We start from the raw sequence: 15,512 nt of genomic DNA on the forward strand, positions 1-15,512 counted from the left end.
GAGAGAGGTGAGGTTGGTCTGGGCTCTCTCCAGCACACTCTACATGTTAGTGAAGAACCTTTCCTTACAAGGGATCCTAGTTTAACGTGATCCTGTAACTGAGGCTCTAGGTTCCTCACAGCATCCAATGCAGAGCTTTAGGACTAAGGACTCCGTGCCACCAAGACTCTTATGCTTGGAAATTCTCTCATCTCTATTCATCTCTGTCTGGCTTTTGCTGCACAGAGGCCTTATCCATATATGGAAGAGATAAGTGTAGAAAATGTTGACGTTCATTACCTCATCTTAGCAGCCAGGATGGAAAGAGAGTTTCTTACTCCCAGCCTCCACAAATGGGAGTCATTTGAAATCGCCTTTCCTATGCCTTTCACTTACTCATTATTACAAGAGAGAGGAAGTGCTAGGTAGGAAATCCAGCAACCCAATGGTATAAATGTGCAACAGACTGAAAACAACATCATGTCCACACCCCAAGGTCCAACCTTTCATGTAACATATGAGGAAGTTGAGACCCAGAGATTGGGCTTGTCTAAAGTTACACAGAGAATGGAGAATAGAACTCAGATCTCTTACTCCCATAATCCTTGGGTCTATGGCTTTGTCTTCTTCTTAATAAGAAGACTCTAGGTGGGTAGAGTAGGAGGTGTGGATGTGCATGAAGATGATTCAGAGGAAAAATATTGTAAGTTCGATCTCCCTGTTAAAAGCCAAAGAGTAAGAAATGTATTAAATTCATGCCATTTCTACATGATAAATAAAAGGCATATATACATACAGTTTCAAATACTGAGCTAAGTATGTTTGCTGTAACGAATTGTCACAAACCTCGGGGTTTAAAACAGGAATAGTCCTATGCAGATGGTATGACAGTGTGAGAAGCTCCATGCATCCAATCCCAGATACTGGTGAAAATTATTGTTTTTAAATCATTTCAGGTAGTGACAGCAGTAAAATGACAGACTAAGAAGTTCCCAGCCCTTCTCCCATGGAGACAACCAAATAACAACAAACTATGGACCAGAATACCTTTGTAAGAATGCTAGAAACCACAGGAGAAGCAGCAGCACCCAGGCCAATGGAAAACCAGGAAGGGATTCCAGTGAAAACTGTAGGAAAGTTTGCAGAGTTTTGTACACTCATACATCACCCCCAACCTGGTGTACTGGCACAATTAGGAGGAAACCTCCCATACCCGCTCCACCCTGAAGATGGAAACAGAGAAGACCATGCATTAAACAATCTGGGTTTTCTGGGGGCTACCTGAGGAGATGGTTTCTTTTCTTTTCTTTTTTTTTTTTTTAACGTTATGTTAGTCACCATACAGTACGTCATTAGTTTCTGAGCGCCAGTAGGAACAGCAGAGCAGTTTAGAAGTAGAACATAAGGGATGGCAGGGAGGTCATTAGGAGAAGGAAGGGAAGAATGAAGGGGGAGAGGAGGAGAGGAACCATGAGAGACTATGGATTCCAGGAAACAAACTGAGGGTTTTAGAGGGGAAGGGGTGGGAGGATGGGCTAGTCCAGTGATGGGTATTAAGGAGGGCACATATTGCATGGAGCACTGAGTGTTATATGCAAACAATGAATCATGGAACAGTACATCTAAAGCTAACGATGTACTGTATGGTGACTAACCTATTAAAAAAAAAAAAAAGAGGTGCTGAAAACAGACCACCGAAGTGGCTCAGAGCTACAGACATTATGCAGTTCCACAAGACGACACCAGGGGGAATAAGAGCTAGTGATCTCAGAAGAAAAAGCAAGCTGCTCAGGGAATTTGGGACAGCTAAAAAAACACACACATATTGAACATTATTTCAAAAACTAATGATGTACTATACCTTGGCTAACTGAATTTAAATTAAAAAAATTAAAACACACACACAAAGACAGTATCTTCAACAAATGGTGTTGGGAAAACTGGACAGCAACATGCAGAAGAATGAAACGGGACCACTTTCTTACACCATACACAAAAAATAAATTCAAAATGGATGAAAGACCTAAATGTAAGTCAGGAAGCCATCAAAATCCTAGCGGAGAAAACAGGCAGCAGCCTCTTTGACCTCAGCTGCGGCAACTTCTTACTAGACATGTCTCTGGAGGCAAGGAAAATGAAAGCAAAAATGAATTATTGGGATCTTATTAAGATAAAAGCCTTCTGCACAGTGAAGGAAACAATCAACAAAACTAAAAAGCAACCAATAGAATGGGAGAAGATATCTGCAAAAGACATATCAGATAAAGGACTAGTATCCAGAATCTATAAAGAACTCATCAAAATCAACACCTAAAAACCATATAATCCAGTTAAGAAATGGGCAGAAGACATGAACAGACATTTCTCCAAAGAAGACGTACAAACGGCCAAGAGACACATGAAAAATGCTCAACATCATTCATTATCAGAGAAATACAAATCGAAACCACAATGAGATACCACCCCACACCAGTCAGAATGGCTAAAATTAACTCAGGAAACAACATGTTGGTGAGGACGCAGAGAAAGGGGAACCCTTTTGAACTGTTGGGAATGCAAACTAGTGCAGCCACTCTGGAAAACAGTATGGAGGTTCCTCAAGACGTAAAAATAGAGCTACCCTGTGATCCAGCAGTTGCACTCCTAGGTATTCATCCAATAGATCGAAAATGCTGATTCGAAGGGGCAGATGCACCCCAATGTTTACAGCAGCATTATCAACAATGGCCGAATTATGGAAAAATCTCAAAAGTCCATTGGCTGATGCATGGATAAAGAAGATGTGATATATATATATATACATATTTTTTAAAAATATTATTCAGCCATCAAAAAGAATGATATCTTGTCATTGGCAACAATGTGGATGAAACTAGAAGGTATTATGATAAGCGAAAAAAGTCAGTCAGAGAAAGACAAGTATCCTATGATTTCACTCATATGTGGAATTTGAGAAACAAAACAGATGAACACAGGGAAGGGAAAATAAAATAAGATAAAAACAGAGAGGGAGGCAAACAATAAGAGACTCTTAACTATGGAGCACAAACTGAGCGTTGCTGGAGGGGAGATGGGTGGGAGGACGGGCTAAAATGGACGATGGCTATTAAGGAGGGCACTTGTTGGGAGGAGCAGGGGCTGTTATAAATAAGTGATGAATCACTAAATTCTACTTCTAAAACCAATACTAGACTACATGCTAACTAACTTGAACTTTAGGAAACAGTCAAAACTAAAAGGCAACCCATGGAATGGGAGAAGATATTTGCAAATGACATAACAGATAAAGGGCTGGTATCCAAGACCTATAAAGAAATTCCCATACTCAACACCCAAAAAAATTATAATCCAGTCAGGAAATGGGCAGAAGACACGAACAGACACTTCTCCAAGGAAGGCATACAAATGGCTAACAGACACATGAAAAAATACTCCACATTACTAGCCATCAGGGATATACAAATCAAAACCACGTTGAGAAACCACCTCACACCAGTCAGAATGGCTAAAATTAGCAAGATGGGGAACAACAAATGTTGCCAAGGATGTGGAGAAAGGGGAACCCTCTTGCACTGTTGGTAGGAATGTAAGCTGGTACAGCCAATCTGGAAAACAGTATGGAGGTTCCTCAAAAAGTTAAAAATAGAGCTACCCTATGAACCAGCAATTGCACTACTAGGTATTCACCCCAAAGATACAGATGTAGTGAAAAGAAGGGACATATCCACCCCAATGTTCAGAGCAGCAATGTCCACAATAGCCAAACTGTGGAAGGAGCTGAGATGTCCTTCAACAGATGAATGGATAAAGATGTGGTCCATATATACAATGGAATATTACTTAGCCATGAGAAAGGACGAATACGTACCATTTGCAGTGATATGGATGGAACTGGAGGGATTATGCTAAGTGAACTAAGTCAAGCAGAGAAAGACAATTATCATATGGTTTCACTTATATGTGGAATTTAAGGAATAGCACAGAGGACCATAAGGGAAGGGGTGGAAAACTGAATGGGAAGAAATCAGAGAGGGAGACAAACCATGAGAGACTCTGGACTCAGGAAAAAACTGAGGGTTGTAGAAGGGGGGTTGGGGGATGGGGTAACGGGGTAATGGGTATTAAGGACGACATGTGATGTGATGAGCACTGTGTTATATGCAACTAATGAATCACTGAACACTACATCAAAAACTAATGATGTACTATATGTTGCTTAATTGAGCTTAAAAATATATATATAAATAAATTTTTAAAAATTGATTTTTAGAAGATTATAGCATTAGGATAAAACACATAAGCTCCATCAGAAAGGATGATCACACAACATTTGCATCAACATGGATGGAACTGGAGGAGATTATGCTAAGTGAAATAAGTCAAGCAGAGAAAGAATTTTCATATGGTTTCACTTATTTGTGGAAATAAGAAATAACAGGGAGATCATTAGGAGAAGGAAGGGAAAAATGAAGGGGGGGTGGATAACAGAGGAGGAGATGAACCATGAGCGATTATGGAGTCCAGGAAACAAACTGAGGGTTTTAGAGAGGAGGGAGGTGGGGGGATGGGCTAGCCTGGTGAAGGGTATTATAGAGGGCACATATTGCATGGAGCACTGGGTGTTATGCGCAAACAATGAATCATGGAACACTACATCAAAAGCTAACATATAATAATAATAAAAAAAACATAAGCTCCTACCCCATACATCTTCATGGATAGTTACATTTTTTAAAAATTCTGTAAAACACAAACACACACCCCCAGAGAAGTCACATCCCCAGAAAAGACTTGAAAGGTCCCAGAACTGTTAGCCAGGCTGACTGAGGAAGGTATTCCCCTGCACTAAGCCAGTTCATTAAAAGGTAGTGATCTTAGTCCATTCAGGCTGCTATAACAAAAACACAAACTGAGTAGCTTATAAATAACAGAAGTTTATTTCTCATAGTTTTAGAGTCTGGAAGTTCAAGATCATGGCACCAGCACGATCAAGTGAGGGCTCTCTTCTGGATCACAAATTTCTCATTTTATCTTCACATGGCAAAAGGGTCTGCAGAGCTCTCTGGGTCTCTTTTATAAGGCATTAATCTCATTCATAAGGGATCCACTCTCATGACCTAAGTACATCCTAAAGTCTCCACCTGCTGGGGCACCTGGGTGGCACAGTCGTTAAGCGTCTGCCTTTGGCTCAGGGCGTGATCCCAGCGTTCTGGGATCGAGCCCCACATCAGGCTCCTCCGCTAGGAGCCTGCTTCTTCCTCTCCCACTCCCCCTGCTTGTGTTCCCTCTCTCGCTGGCTGTCTCTCTCTGTCAAATAAATAAATAAAATCTTTAAAAAAAAATAATAAAGTCTCCACCTACTAACACCATCACCTTTGGGGAATTCAACAAATGAATCTGGGGTAGGATGCAAACATGGTTTTTTCCAAATGCCCAAATCTAACAAAACAAAACAAAAAAGAGAAAAAAAAGAATCAGAAAAACATGGCTCAATGAAATGAAAAATATAAAACTCCAGAAGTCAACCCTAAAGAAACTCAGATCACTGTACTTCCTGCCAAATAATTCAAAACAACTATGTTAAAGCTACTCGAAGTACTAAAAGAGAACACGGATAGCTACAAAATGAAATCAGGAAAACAACACATGAACGAAATGAGACTATCAACAAAAAGAAACTGTAAGAAAGAACCTAACGGAAATTCTGGAGCTGAAAAATACAATAGTGGATTTAATATTTATCAGAGGGGTTAAACAGCAGACTTGATCGGGTAGGAGAAAAAATCAGAGAACTTGAACACGATTCATTTGAAATTATTGAGTCAGAGGAGCAAAAAGAAAAAAGAATAAGGAAATGAAGACAACCTAAGGGACTTACAAGGCATCACCAAACCGACCAATATACGTATTATGGGGATCCCAGAAGAAGAGAGAGAGAAGGAGCTGAGAACTTACTTGGGGAAAAATTTTTTTTTTCAAATCTGAGGAAAGAAATGGATATACAAAGTCAAATAATTCCAACCAGGATAAATTCAAAAATACCCACACGGAAACACATTATAACTAAACAATTGAAAGGCAAAGACAAAGAGAGGAACTTGAAAGCATCGAGAGAAAAAACAACTCATTACATACAAGGAAGCTTCTATAAGATTATTAGTGAATTTCTTGGCCAAATCCATGCAGCCCGGAAGGCACTGGAATGATATAGTCAAATTGGCAAAAGAAAAACTGTCAAACAAGAATAGTCTATCCGACAAAACTGTCCCTCAAAATTGAAAGAGAAATTAAGACTTTCCCAGTTAAACCAAAGTAGAAAGAGTTCATTACCACTACAGCTGCCCTACAAGAATACTAAAGGGTATCCTTCAAGGTTAAATGAAAGGATGCTGGACAGAAAAATTAAGCTGTACAAAAAATGTAAAGTTCTCCAGTAAAGGGAAATACATGCACAAATATAGTAACCCGTATTGTTGTAATGTTGGTGCATAAGTGCACTTTTAATTCTTGTAATTTATGACGTCAATAACAAAGTTGGGGTGGTGGAGATGTAAGTAGTGGCATTTCTGTATGCAACTGAAATTAAGTTGTTATCAGTTTTGAATGGGCTGTTATAACTTTAAGGTATTTTTACAATGGTAACCACAAAGAAAAAAATCTATAAACACAGACAAAGCAACATGAGAAAAGAATCAAAGCATGCCACTACAAAAAAAATCAATGAAAAGCAAAAGAAGGCAGTAAGAGAGGAAAGAAAGAGTAAAGCAGGTACAAGACATACAGGAAACAATTAACAAAATATCTACAGTAAGTCCTTCCCCATTAGTAATCACTGTGAATGTAAATGGATTAAGTTCCCCCAATAAAAAGATACAGATTGGCTAAACTGATTTAAAAAGGGGGTGTCTAGGTGGCTCGGTTGCCTTACTGAGTTGAGTGTCTGACTCTTGATCTCAGCTCAGGTCTTGATCTCAGGATTTTGTGTTCAAGCCCTGCACTAGGGAGCCTACTTTAAAAAAAAAAAAAAAAGTAAAAGAAAAGGGAGAATCCAACTATATGCTAATTATGAGATACTCGCTTTACATCTAAGAACATCCATAGGCTGAAAGTGAAAGAAGGGGAAAACAATGTTCCATGTAAATGGTAACCAAAAGAGAGCAGTTGTGGCTATTCTAATATCAGATAAAATGGACTTTAAATAAAAACCTGATACAACTGACAAAAAGGACATTACATAATAATAAAAGGGTTGATTCAACCAAAACTATATAAAAATATTTATGCACCACACATCAGATCTTTAAATTTTTGAAGCAAATATTGGCAGAATTGAAGGGAGAAATAGACAGAAACACAATAATAGAAGGAGATTTCAATACCCCACTTTCAATAATGGATGAACAATCAGAAGATTAATGAGGAAATAGAGGAACTGAATAACACTACAGACCAACTGAACTTAACAGACATATACAGAACATTCCACCCAACAACAACAGAATATACATTCTTCTCAAGCGCACATGGAACATTCTCCAAGACAGACCATATATTAGGCCACAGAATAAGTCTTAACAAATTTTAAAAGATGGAAATTATAGAAAGTATATTTTCTGATTACAGTGGGATGTAGTTAGAAATCAATAGAAGAAAAATAGGAAAATAAAAAATATGTAGAAATCAAACAACACAATCTTAAACAACCAAGGGCCAAAGAAGAAATCACAAGGTAAATTAGAAAATGCCTTAAGACAAATAAAAACAGGGGCACCTGGGTGGCTCAGTTGGTTGAACCATCAACTCAGTTGGTTCCCACAACTGACTTTGGTTCAGGTCATGATCTCAGGGTCTTGGGATTGAGCCCTCCATCAGGCTCCTTGCCCAGCAGGGACTCTGCTTAAGGATTCTCTCTCCCTCTCCCTCTGCCCCCTCCCTCCACTCATGCTCATTCTCTCTCTCATAAATAAATAAATAAATAAATAAATAAATAAATAAATAAATAAATAAATAAAACAAATAAAAACAAAAACACAACGTATCAAAACATAGGGGATACAGTGAAAGCAGTGCTAAAAGGGAAGTTTATGGTGGTAAATGTGTACATCAAAAAAAGAAGAAAGATCTCAAATCAAAAGCCTAACTTTTCACCTCAAAGAATTAGAAAAACAAAAATATATACAATGGAATATTACTCAGCTATCAAAAAGAACGATTTCTCAACATTTGCTGCAACATGGACGGCATTGGCTAAGATAATGCTAAGTGAAATAAGTCAAGCAGAGAAAGACAATCATCATATGGTTTTTCTCATCTATGGAACATAAGAACTAGGAAGATCAGGGGCGCCTGGGTGGCACAGCGGTTAGGCGTCTGCCTTTGGCTCAGGGCGTGATCCTGGCGTTGTGGGATCGAGCCCCACATCAGGCTCCTCCGCTATGAGCCTGCTTCTTCCTCTCCCACTCCCCCTGCTTGTGTTCCCTCTCGCTGGCTGTCTCTATCTCTGTCCAATAAATAAATAAAGTCTTTTTTAAAAAAAGACCGATCTTCCTTGACTTACAGTGGTGTTACATCCCAATAAACCCATCATAAGTTGAAAATACCCTAAGTCGAAAATGCATTGAATGCATCTAACCGAACAAACATTCAAACTGAGGGCTTCAGAGGGGAAGGGGGGTGGGGGAATGGGATAGACTGGTGATGGGTAGTAAGGAGGGCATGTATCGCATGGTGCACTGGGTGTTATACGCAACTAATGAATCACCGAACTTTACATCAAAAACCAGGGATGTACTGCATGGTGAATAACGTAATACAATAAAAATATTATTATGGAAAAAAGCTGCCAAAATAATTTACTGTTTGTTCTAACCAACACATGATGATAGGCCCATGATCCTTTTATTAAACATTTACTAAAAAAAGGAAAAAAATCAAGCTTCCATATATGAGTAGGTCTGATTAGAGGCTTTGTAATTTGTTCCAATGTTTTGGGGGTTTTTTGTTCATCTCTCCACTAATAACCATTATCTTAAGAACTACAGCTCTATTGTAAGTTCTGCATGATAAAACAAGTGATCCCACCCTATTCTCTTCTTGGCTATGCTTGGCCTTTTTCATTGACATGAAAAGTTTAGAATAGCTTTGCTAAGTTCAGCACACACACACTTTCTAGACTTTTCACTGGAATTGCACTATCAATTAGGAACTGAAATGTTTATATCTTGATAGATGTCTAAATATATATCTCTTGGCAACATCATACATATCTGGACAATATCATCTTTCCATCAATGAGCAAGATACACCTTTTCATTCATTTAGGTCTTCTATGTTATTGAGTAAAGCTTGGTTGTTGGCATTCTTTTCTGGGTGGGGGGTGGCACAGGGGGCGCAACTTTATTGAAGAAAAGCCAGTTACTAGCAGAGCTATTAGTCAACCACTAAACCCACTGACAGCTGGTGTCACTTAGTGCTATATTAAACAGTGTACCGGAAGATAAACTCATAGCTCCAAGCCTTTTAACAATTTACATGAAAATTACGAAATGTTTGAGACCCTATTTTGCAACGGGTGTCTGACTTCCAATTTCTATTCTCTGTAGAACAACAGATCATTCCTTCAGACATGCTTAGAATACATCACACTTTCTGTTCTGCTGATGCTATAAATTCAATACCAGTTCTCCAGCCACATCAGTTATGGGCATAAAGTACATCATGCAGCTTCAAATCCCTAACAGTGGAAGGCTTAAACAAGAACCGATGCTAGAAAAATGCGGCTTCGCGGCGTTCCGGGATCGAGCCCCACATCAGGCTCCTCCGCTATGAGCCTGCTTCTTCCTCTCCCACTCCCCCTGCTTGTGTTCCCTCTCTCGCTGGCTGTCTCTGTCTCTGTCGAATAAATAAATAAATAATCTTTAAAAAAAAAAAGAAAAGAAAAGAAAAATGCGGCTCCCTTTGATGTGACAACCGAGTAAGCCCCTCCCTCTCCCTCAGATGGTTCCTTCAGCATGTGAGAGTCCCGAAGAATGGTTTGAGTCTCATAACCAAGTTAGTGCCACATAATACACATGCTCCATGTTTAAAACAATTCTGAATCCTGTGCTCTTGTCACTACTTCATGGTTTCCTAAAGCAGTTATTGTCAGAGGCTGGAAGAACCTAAGTCTTCTCAGATGAGCATGTGAATGAATAGAGGGAGGTAAACAAAAACACGTATTACACGGAGCACTGGGCGTTATATGCAAACAATGGATCATGGAACTCTGCATCAAAAACCAATGATGTACTGTATGGTAACTAACATATCATAATAAAAAAAATTTTTTTTAAGTGAGGTCTGATGGAGAAGCAGCCAGACAAGAAAAGCAGAAAAGGGACAGTGATTTAAAGTTCACTCCGGCTATAAAGCAGGTAGCGTCACATGGCATACACCTGAGTCCACTCCCGAGATAGGAAATACTCTGCTGTTGTACTTCTCTCTGTCCGTGTTATAGATCCGTGCGATCTCTGGCACTAGGGGGTCATCTGGGTTTGAACCAGTCACATAACAGTGAACAGATGGGTAAAAGTAAGAATATTGATCTTAGAGTATCGAGACAAATGCTATCATTACTATTATTATTCAGATGATAAATTCTTGTAAATGCAATGTTAGGTGGTTTGAAGCGGTAGTGTGTAGGACAATGAACTGTCAAAAGAACATACGACTTTGGGGACCTGGGAGGTTCAATCAGAAATGTCTGCCTTCAAGCAATGTCCACAATAGCTAAATCGTGGAAGGAGCCGAGATGCCCTGCAACAGATGACTGGATTAAGAAGTTGTGGTCCATATATACAATGGAATATTACTCAGCAATCAGAAAGAATGAGTTCTCAACATTTGCTACAACATGGACGGCACTGGAGGAGATAATGCTTAGTGAAATAAGTCAAGCAGAGAAAGACAACTATCATATGATTTCTCTCATCTATGGAACATAAGAACTAGAATGATCAGTAGGGGAAGAAAGGGATAAAGAAAGGGGGGGTAATCAGAAGGGGGAATGAAACATGAGAGACTATGGACTATGAGAAACAAACTGAGGGCTACAGAGGGGAGGGGGGTGGGGGAATGGGATAGACCGGTGATGGGTAGTAAGGAGGGCACATATTGCATGGTGCACTGGGTGTTATACACAACTAATGAATCATCGAGCCTTACATCGAAAACCGGGGATGTACTGTATGGTGACTAACATAATATAATAAAAAATCATTATTAATAAAAAAAATAAAATAAAATAAAAAAAAAAAAAAAAGAAATGTCTGCCTTCGGCTCGGGGTCCAGGGATGGAGCCTCAATAGGCTCCCTGCTCAGCAGGGAGTCTGCTTCTCCCTCTCCCTCTGCCCCTCACCCCCCTCCACTTGTGCTCTCTCTCTCTCTCTCAAATAAATAAACTAAATTAAATTTTAAAAGAACATACCGCCTTGACATGGGCTGTCATTAGGTCCCGTAATTGTAGCTTGCCAATGAAACATACCCCCAGCCGGAGCTACAGAACATTGTGCTGGTCAGGGGCCAAAACACAGTTCCTTATTCATCTATCCAAACACTATAGTCTGTGTGTTCTGGCCCATCGCTCTCTCAGTGGGTGTGTGCTCAAAGGTTCAGCCAAAACTTGATTATCCCAGCAGCAGGCAAGGACTGTCTCTTGTCTCATGCCAGTTCTGCCAGACACAGGTGTAGAGAGACCTTGCTCTCCTCCCTACACAGCTGGTGCCTCCCCAGCCCTAGGGGTCTCATTGCAGGACACCCACATTTCCTGTTAGATTGATTCCTGTATAATATATGGGATGCTATTACAAAATGGTATCATTTGAAATTTCTTTCATTTTCTAATGTTTGTTACAATTATTTTGTGTGTATTGATTTTGTATCTAGCAAGCTTGCTAAATTTTCATATTATTTCTAAAAATGCCTTATAGATTCTTTTTTACTTTCTCGATGCATAATGATGTAATACAGTACCATGGTAACAATTTAGTGTATTCCATCCTAACCTTATGCCTTTTATATATCCTTGTGACTTAATTAGCAATCCAGAATCTCTGACAAAACATTAAATTGAAGTTGTGGTAGCAAGCATGATTATGTTGATGCAAAGCTTCCAGTGTTTCACACTAAGTATGATGCTCATTATATTTTTTAAACTAGGATGAACCACATGATATTGCCAATATTCCACCATTTTGCATGGGACAAAAATAATAATTGCATATGGTTCAATCTAATAGATTATCAGATTAAATAATTTGCTTCTATTTTCAGTTTGCTAAGAATTTTTAAAGATGAATATTGATATTTTAATGTTTTTCCTGTATCGATTAAGAGGATCATATGGTTTCTTTTGTCTTTCTTTCAATTTGTAAATGCAATGAATTGTATGATTTGATTTTCTAATATTAATTTAATTCTCCATTCCTGGAATAAAACTAACTTGGTGATAGTGCACTATTTCATTTGCCAAAGTTTTTTTTTTTTTTAAAGATTTTATTTATCCATTCGACAGAGATAGAGACAGCCAGCGAGAGAGGGAACACAAGCAGGGGGAGTGGGAGAGGAAGAAGCAGGCTCACAGCGGAGGAGCCTGATGTGGGGCTCGATCCCATAACGCCGGGATCACGCCCTGAGCCGAAGGCAGACGCTTTAACCGCTGTGCCACCCAGGCGCCCCTCATTTGCCAAAGTTCTGTTTGGGATTTTTATATCTATATTCGTAAGTGAGAATGATCTAGGATTTTCCTTCTTTATATTATCCTTGCTGGAGTTTTGCTATTGAGGTTATGCTAGCTTCAAAAAATTAGTTGGAAAGAGTACCTTCTTTTCCTATTCTCTAGAACAGCTTGCGTAAGATTGAAATCATACCAGTTGAGTGTTTGGCAGATATTGACTATGAAAGCATCTAGATCTAAAGTTTTCACTATAGGGGGATTTTTTAAATTACTAATTCAGTATCTTTAATGGTTTGGGGACTCCTCATATCCTATTTTTATTCAGTTTTTTTAAAGATTTCATTTATTTATTTTGGAGAGAGAGAGTACACAAGCTGGGGAAAGGGCAGAGGGAGAGAGAAAATCCTCAAGCAGACTCCCCACTGAGTGTGAAGCCCAATGTAGGGCTTGACTCCAGGACCCTGAGATCACGACTTGAGCCGAAATCAAGAGTCAGACTTGGGGCGCCTGGGTGGCTCAGTCGTTAAGCGTCTGCCTTTGGCCCAGGGCATGACCCCAGGGTCCTGGGATCGAGCCCCACATCAGGCTCCCTGCTCTGCTGGGAGCTGCTGGGAGCCTGCTTCTTCCTCTCCCACTCCCCCTGCTTGTGCTCCCTCTCTCACTGGCTGTCTCTATCTCTGTCGAATAAATAAATAAAATCTTAAAAAAAGAAGAAAAAAGAAGAGTCAGACTTAACCGACTGAGCCACCCAGGTGCCCTTTATTCAGTTTTGATAAATTACATTTTCCAGGTAGTTTCCATTTCTTCTAAATTTTACATTTTATATTGGCAAAGCTGTTCATGATACTCTCTTTTCATCATTTTAATATCTGCGTGATCTATAGTAATGCCCCCTTTTCACTCTGGTATTGACTGCATTCCTCTCCCTCCCTCTCTCTCTTCATTCCTCCCTCTTCCTTACCTCATTCCTCTCTCTCCCTTTCTTATCTTCACCAGAAGATTACAATTTTCAAAGAATTAACTTTTGGTTTTGTCAAACATCTCTCTTTCATGCTTGTTTTCTGTTACATTAACTTCTACTCTTAAATTTATTATTTCCTTTCTCTTCCCTATTTATTGTTTGTCTTTAAATTTTGCTTATGATGTTTCTCATCATATATAATTTTCATCATTGTTACAGTCACCTTTACAAACCTTTAAAATTGACTTTACAAATCTGTGGGGCTTTTTTAGGATCTTAAAGTTCTTTCTCATCTCAAAGACATTCTTTTATTTTTTCCTCTAATAATTTTATCAAGTTTTAGATGTAAGAATATAATCTGTTTGGAATTTATTTCTGTGCTTAATGAGAATTATAAAAAGATAACTTCCTCAACACTACATGTTGCCTGGTTCACTTTTTTCACTGATCTCCAAATTCCCGTGTATATGTGGGTTTTCCAATCCATTAGTCTTTACGTTAACAAATTGACTTGTATTCTCTGTTTACATTACATTTTTTCTTCATTCCCAATTACTACTTATTCATTATTGTTTCTTGTCTCATTGCATTGGCCAGGATCGCCACTACATTGTTGAACAGATGCAGTCAGAGCAGGGGTCCTGTTGCTCAATCTAAAGGATATTTTTCTAAAGTTGCACATTAGAGATGACATGCTGTTTTAAGATTTTGGTAGATACTTATCAGTTAAGAAAGTTCCCCTCTATTCATAGTTGTCTAAATTTTATTAAATGAGAATGAGTTGCAGGACTAATCAATACCAAAAGTGAGAAAGATATAGAAATATGGTTTCTGAACAGAGAAACAATGTGGCCTAAGAAAAGAGTATAAGCTATGTGATCAGAGAAACCTGCATTCTAGCTCTGCCCATTGTTAGTATGTTCCTTGACTCTATCAGCCTCCATTTCCTTGTGCATAGAATGAACATTATCATACCTAATCACAGAGTTGTCAGAATTAAAATTATATAAAGCACATGTAATACTGCCTGGCTTACCAACATTAACTGTATATTATTCTTCCTTTTTGTAGCCCCACCCTCTCTGCCTGTGGTATTAGGCCCCTTGGAGAGGGCCCTAACTGGGCAAACCGTGAATTTCAGCTGCATGTCCTATGGCTTCTTTCCCAAAGATATCACCCTGCAGTGGTTCAAAAATGGGAAGGAAATCTCATCCCTCCAGACCCACATTGTCCAGATGAAGAACAGCAATGCCTACAAAATCTCCAGTACCACTGAGATGGTCCTGACTCTACAGGACTTCTCCTCTTATGTCACCCGTGATGTGAATCACCTAAACCTACATTATCCTCTTCAAAAGAATGCTGATTTATCTAAGACTATACTAGGCAGGTGACACCACACGTGGTCAAGCTTTGACCTAGCTTTGGAGAACAGTTATCCCCAGATTTACTTTGGTGAACAGGCCTAAATAATAATAGGATCTTCCAGCTATTAAGCACCTACTATGTGCAAGGGATTGCCCCATGCTAAGTAGGTGCTAACTAAATGGCCCCCGAGTAATAAGCAAGGTGGATCTGATTGTTTCATGGAGTCTGAGCCTTTGTCCTATTACCTCATCCTCCCACCGCCCAGGTGGGATTTTTGAACACCCCACCCCAAAGAACAGATAAGTGTCACCTGCAAGGCAAAGAAGTTCTACCCCCAGGACATACAACTGACCTGGCTGAAGAATGGAAATGTCTCCCAGGTAGACAAGACCCTCACCCCCACCAGGAGCCGTGATGGACTGTACACTGTGCAGAGCTCGATCCTGGTGGACAGAGCTAACCAAGAGGACACTGTGTTCACCTGTCGGGTAG

The sequence above is a fragment of the Ursus maritimus genome, unplaced genomic scaffold (assembly GCF_017311325.1).
Source record: "Ursus maritimus isolate PB19 unplaced genomic scaffold, ASM1731132v1 scaffold_22, whole genome shotgun sequence".
Classification (NCBI taxonomy): Eukaryota; Metazoa; Chordata; class Mammalia; order Carnivora; family Ursidae; genus Ursus; species Ursus maritimus.